The 6,000-nt window shown below is 53.2% G+C and overlaps 1 non-coding gene across 1 annotated transcript; it reads right to left on the bottom strand.

The window, feature by feature from the left end:
- Nucleotides 1-855: 855 nt before the first annotated feature.
- Nucleotides 856-964, bottom strand: LOC120592065 (U6 spliceosomal RNA). Its single transcript, XR_005650034.1, has one exon. It is a non-coding gene; the product is annotated as a U6 spliceosomal RNA (small nuclear RNA).
- Between the last annotated feature and the right edge of the window lie 5,036 nt (nucleotides 965-6,000).

Below are 6,000 nucleotides of genomic sequence, written 5' to 3'. Positions count from 1 at the left end.
AAAGGCTCAGAGAGGTTAAGTTACAGGCCCAAGGGCACACAGCTCTAAGGGGTCCCCATATGCCCTCACTGAGATCCCCAGCCCTGCTCTTATGCCACCCACCCTATCCTCACTGCCCCCAAGAGGCCACAATTACTCTCTGAAGCTTGATGGGAACCAGGCGTCCCCCATCCACCCCCACCATGGCTGGACATTCCAACCGAGCTGAAGTCGCCAGCTTTGAAGTCGGAGCTAAGCCCCAGATTAGGGCGGCTCCAGGCTGGTCTGCTCCTCCCAGGCCCAAGCCCATGGCCCCCAGCCCCACCCCACCCCCAGTCCAGTGTCCTCCTGTCAGAGAGGTCTGGGGCCCAGACAAGGGAAGATCTGCTCAGCAAAACACAGCCCCTCTCCTGATGCCATACCCTCTGCTAAAAAGCTCAAGTTTCCCCACCTGCCATGAGCCTGAAATCCCACCTCACAGCCCCCCAACATCACCCAAGAAGCTGCATGTTAATGTGTTGTACCCCCAACCTCAATCCACTGACACACATGCATTAGTGCCCACCGCCCCAATAACATGCTTGGACGGGAATGTGATCCCCAAGCATGTTCATGGGTGTGGGGTGAATGGAAAGGGAAGGGAACAGAGGAGTAGCTGGGTAGGGCAAGCTCCCTCTGGGCCTTGGCTTCCTTATTTGCTCACAAAGCATTTTGCACCTCAGTGACCCCAGAGGGTCCTGTGGCTCAGCCTGTCATAGGCTCTGATTCCGGTTGAGCCATACTGAAGCTGCAGGGTGTGGACACCACTGCATGCCAGGCAATGGCTGGAAGCTTTTTTTTTTAAATTAAAATTATTGGGGTGACATTAGTTAATAAAAATATATGGAACACTTCACACATTTGCATGTCGCCCTTGCACAGGGGCCATGCTAATCTTCTCTGTATCATTCCAATTTTAGTATATGCGTTGCAAAAGCAAGCACGCTTGAAGCTTCGTGTATTCCTATCAGCCTTGAAGAGTAACTCTGGTTTGAAAAGCAAGCCTGCTCCATCTCTGCCACGTGGTCATTGGCTCTGGCTTGCATACCTCTAAATCATGAGCAGTTCACTCCCTACTGAGACACCTGCCATGCAATGTCTCAGGCTGGCAGAAGGTCCTTCCTCTAACCAGTCCAAAGGCTGGGTCCTTATTACTCCCAGAGACCTACCTGGCTCTGCCTTTTGGGACACGGGAGCCAGTTCCACCTTCAGCCTCAGGACAGGTATTTAAAGATAGGATATACCCAACCTGCTTGCACAGGTTCACAGGACACTCTCCCCAGCCTCCCCCATCCCTAACTGGCCTTGGGCTTGCCTCTGTCTTTGTTCCATAGAAGTGGGGCACCCAGTCCTCCTGGGATGAGCAGGACTATCCTCTCCTTAGTCCTGGCTGAGGCTACTCCATGAATGCCCTTGCTAAGCGACCTCGGCTTCTGGGCAGTGAGGCCTGTTGATCTTACAGCACTGATGGTTCCTGCCTGCACCAAACAAATTTGGCTGGGTGGTCTCGGCTGACCCAAGAAGGAAGACTGGACATCTCACCTGCTCCACTCTCACAGGTAGGCATCGGGCAAGTCTGAGAGCCCCGCAACACACCAGCTGGGAGAAGCTGGGGCAGAGGGGCAGGTGGAGTGGAATGCTGGGTGCTGGGTGCTGCCTTGAGCAAGCTTTAGGAAAGTGCAAAGTGCCCCCAGGATGCCACATCCCTGGGACTAAGCTGGCTCCTGAATCATCCACGAAGCTTGGCTTCAAGACAAGCAACTGCAAGCTTATGTGCATACCCAGCGACAAACTCTCACATGGCTGGGAGCCTGTCTGCCTGTCAGCAAACAGCCACACTCCTTGGCCTCACCCTACAGGTTTGGGGTCCAGGATGGAGCCTTTTTGTTCAAGGAGGTTTGGACTCAAGACTGAAAGCTAACACTTTCAGGGGTTCTGGAACCCATGTTCCAGAGAGTTCTGAAGCGTCTGCTTTCAGAATAGTCTCGCACAGCCTCTTCTCTGGAATTCAGCTCTGCTCGCCTCTCAGAGATTCCCATCTCACATTCATGATTTTGCCCTTAAATATGATTTACATTAATCGTTTCCCTTAAATCGACTCGCGTACATACATTTCTTTTGAAGAAAGCTTTCTAAAAATCTCACTACCAGAAATAAAAAGCTAGTCTCACATAACATACACAGAAGATGACCATAAAAATATATAGAATGAAACAAAGCTGTGCCGTTCAATCCTGGCCGGCTGCTGTAGCCAAAGGAAAGCTCTTACCTGTGGTCTGCTCCCTGCTTGTTAAGAAGGGCAACGGGCTGGCCAGAGACCAGCACCAACCAGCACCAACCGAGCCTCTCTCCTTGATGTAATCAGGAGTGGACTTCCTGCAAGAAGATTCCCTTTCTCCATCTTTTACCTGGAGGCTTGTCATCATCTCCTCTTTGTCTGCATTTCTCCCACCCAATCTTTAGGTTATTGTCTCCTCCAGCCTTCCAAACTGGATTGGGCATCTCCTTTGTGCTTCCTCAGTTCCACAGGCCTTTTCAGACTTGGTACTTGTCACCCTGAGTTATTAAATTGCATGTTATCATGCCACTCTTGCTGAAATCAAAGTGTCCCTATTCCTGGAACAGCACTTTACCATGGTCTACATAAGTGGCCTACTCCCTCCTCACCTGCCCCTGGCCCATTGTTCACCTCTCTGCCATCTTGAGTCTTTGCGTCATGATGTCGTCACTAGTCATGGTGTCTGCCTTCCCAATGGATGTAGGCTCAGTGGGGGCCCAGATGATAATCTGCCCATCCACCACCGGATCCCTGAGGCTGGCCTGTGTGAAGGAAGGAGCCAACCTGTGAGGTTAGTTTATCATTATCTTCATTTTCCAAATACGAAAACTGAGTCATAAAGAGGTTAGTGACTTGCCCAGGGTCACCAACCTACACGTGGTAGAGCCAGATGCAAACTCAGGCCTTGGGTTCCAGAGCCAGTACAGGTCCCCACCATCTTGGATTATCTTGCTTATAGGACTTTTCTTCCTTTGTCAAGTGAGACATGAGGGCTTTATGTGTGAGACAGACAGGAAGAAACAGACACAGACGGACACTTGGGGGTCCCTGACTAACCCTAGGCCCAGACTAACTCTTGGCCAGACTGAAATCTCGGCCCATTCCAGGGCTCAGCTCTCAGCAGGAATGGAGTAGAATTTCCCACCAAACAGACTGCGGCTATGGAGGCGACCCTCAGAATGTTACCGCATGCCCTCCTCACCCCTGAGGCCTGAAATTCCACTGGGACGTTTCATTGCTCAAGGTCTAGTGTCCCTGGCTGAGGACACCATCAGCACTCCCCACCACCACCACCATTCACCATTAGCCACTTCCTGGTCGTGAAAAAGAAAAGGTACAGAGTCCCCCAGGGTCGCTATACAGACACAGAGTAATGGTGGAGGAACGTCAGGCGGGGTTTCTCCAGCAGCCACGCAGTCCTGGAGGGGCCCCGCCCTCCCGCGGTCAGCAGAGGCTCCCCAGGAGATTCCTGCCCAGCCAGCTCCAAGCCCCTGGGGTCTGTCTTGGAAAGACCTTCAAAGGACTTGGCCATTCTTGAGTGAGCGCCAGGAGGGAATCTGCTCTCAGAGTCAATTTAACCAGCCACACGGGTGGAAGGAATTTGCCGTTTCTCTTAACAGCTACCCCCTCATGATTTATACAGGGGCCACTGTCCGAAGGCCCCGGCTGACAGATCGCAGTGGAAAATAAAATGCCAAGATCCAGGCATCTCCCTGGACTAATTATCCTCAATGAGACACAGCTGGCTGGGGGAGGGAGCCGGTGGGGCCAGGGCAGTGCCAGATTCCTGCACCCAGCTCCCTGGAGATACCAAGGCCTGTAGTGGCCATGCCTGGGCATTGCTGCCCATCACCTACCAGGTCCAGGTTGGGGCCACCAAGAATGCCAGGAGAGCCAGTCTAGCCAGCTCATGAGACATGTTGCCTTTGGTGTAGTACAGCCAGGCAGGCCCAGGGATGGCAGATCCTAGAGACCCCTGAGAGCCACGGAATCCCATTATGCTTGTGGGGAAACTAAGGCCCAGACAGACAGGGCAGGCCCCATGGAGCCCTGGGGATGGATCCGGACAGGCTACAGGCCCTGGGCTAGCCTTCTGGCCTGTAGCATCTTCTTAGAGGCTCAGAGCCTGCAGTGGCTGGTGACAGAAGCTGCCTCTAGGGAACTGTGGAGTACGAGGTCAGCTCTCTGGCCTCCTGGAGTTGGGTAAATGTTTTCCAAGAGGCAACTAAGTGCCAGGCCCTGTGCAGGGTACTGGGGGTACAGTGATAGACAAAATTTAACCCAATTTCAGGCTTACAGCTCTGTAGGGAAACACCGCAAACACCATTATATCTCCTCATAAAAGTGCATGGGAAGGGATGTGACCTATCCCAGGCATCAGGGCCTAGGGATATGATGTGAAGCTGAGAGCAGAAAGCTGAGTAGAGGATAACTGGGCAAAGGAGGGGGTGGTGTCAGATGGGATAGTGTTCCAGGAGAAAGAAGAGCATACAAAGGCCCTGTGGCAGGAAAAAAATGGAAGGCATACAAGGGACAGAATGAAGCTGTGCAGCTAGAGCCCAGAACCAGGAGGACAGTGGTACAGGGGGAGGCTAGGGAGGCCTCAGGAGTTCTTGTCCCTTTAAAAAGTTCTTTCCAGATATGACTCAGGAGAGATGACGTGTCCATCAACATGCGTGCTCCTCCCAATTTCTCTCTGGCTTTTGGGACCCTCAGCCCCAACCCTGGAAGGGGCAGCTCTGCAGACTACCCCAGCTGCCTGGATCAGGGTAGGGCCTGGGGAAGGCAATCTGATGGTCTTGTGGAGGCCATCCAGGTATCCCTCAAGAACCGGATGGAGAGTCATGGAGACTGAAGGCAGATGGTGATGGGCCCAGGTCAGGGTAACCAAAGCCATCAATGACCCCTAGCTGAGGGGAGAGGGGCCATGAGGAAGCAATGCTGTAGAGATGCCAAGAAAGGCAGAAGCCAGGGCCTTGGAGACACCAGCAGTGTCACAACTATCCTGCCACTCCCTCCCTCCTTCTTTTCCCTAGGCCATTAGAGCCCGGTCGCAGCTATGCTTGTGGCTCCTCTATCTAGAGCCTCTTGAGTACAGAGGTAGGCCTTGGAGCAGAGCAGGTATAAGTAGATTCATGTCTGAAAGATGGAGGAATAAATGTGCAAAGGAGCCACACAGAGCCCCTCTGACCTTCCCCACTGATTGCCCCTGTGTCCTCGTGGAGCTAGGTTACTGCAAATCAGGCAGATCTAGTTTTCATAGAGCAGGGCAGCTGGGAGCTGCCAGGCAGGCGAGCAGGTGCCTGTGGCACCCACTCTGCAGCTTGGCTCTGGCCTGGTTCCTTGGGACACAAACAGGTCTGACAAGTTCCTCGGCAGCTGAGTCCTTGATTTCCAGGAAAGTGGAACTCTTAGAGAGCAGAGGGAGTGAGGCCTGGGCGGAGGGAGGGCTGTTTCAAAATACTCCCCTTCCTTATCCTCCAGCCTCCCACCCCTGCTTACGTCCTGAGCTGGGGAGCTCAAGGCTGATGGGGACACCTCTCTCCCCACCTTCCCCAGAGGGAACAAGAAGCTCAAGACAGCCAGAGACAAGGAAAGGGACCTCCTTGTTGTGACCCTAAATTCAGTCCCAGCCTCCCACATCTCCCTGCTTTGAGTGGCAGTATCGGGGAGCACTTAAGAATGCAGGTTCAGAGCCAGGCTATCTGGTTCCACTCCCAGCTCTGCCACTGATCTTGGACAAGCTCTAGACCTGTTTTCTCTCTGGTCTTCACAGGGATAAGATGAATAAGAGCACATGCAGACTTTAGCTTGAAGCCTGGCACATTGGATCCCACGTTGTTGGCATTTTTCCACCTGAAACTTCCCCCTCATCAAATCCTCCAGTCCTCAGTTCCCACGTCCCAGCCAGCTGACTGATCCTC

Source organism: Pteropus medius, unplaced genomic scaffold, assembly GCF_902729225.1.
Source record: "Pteropus medius unplaced genomic scaffold, Ma_sr-lr_union100, whole genome shotgun sequence".
Lineage (NCBI taxonomy): Eukaryota > Metazoa > Chordata > Mammalia > Chiroptera > Pteropodidae > Pteropus > Pteropus medius.
The sequence above is the reverse complement of the archived record's forward strand: the minus strand, read 5'-3'. Positions and strand labels throughout refer to the sequence as shown.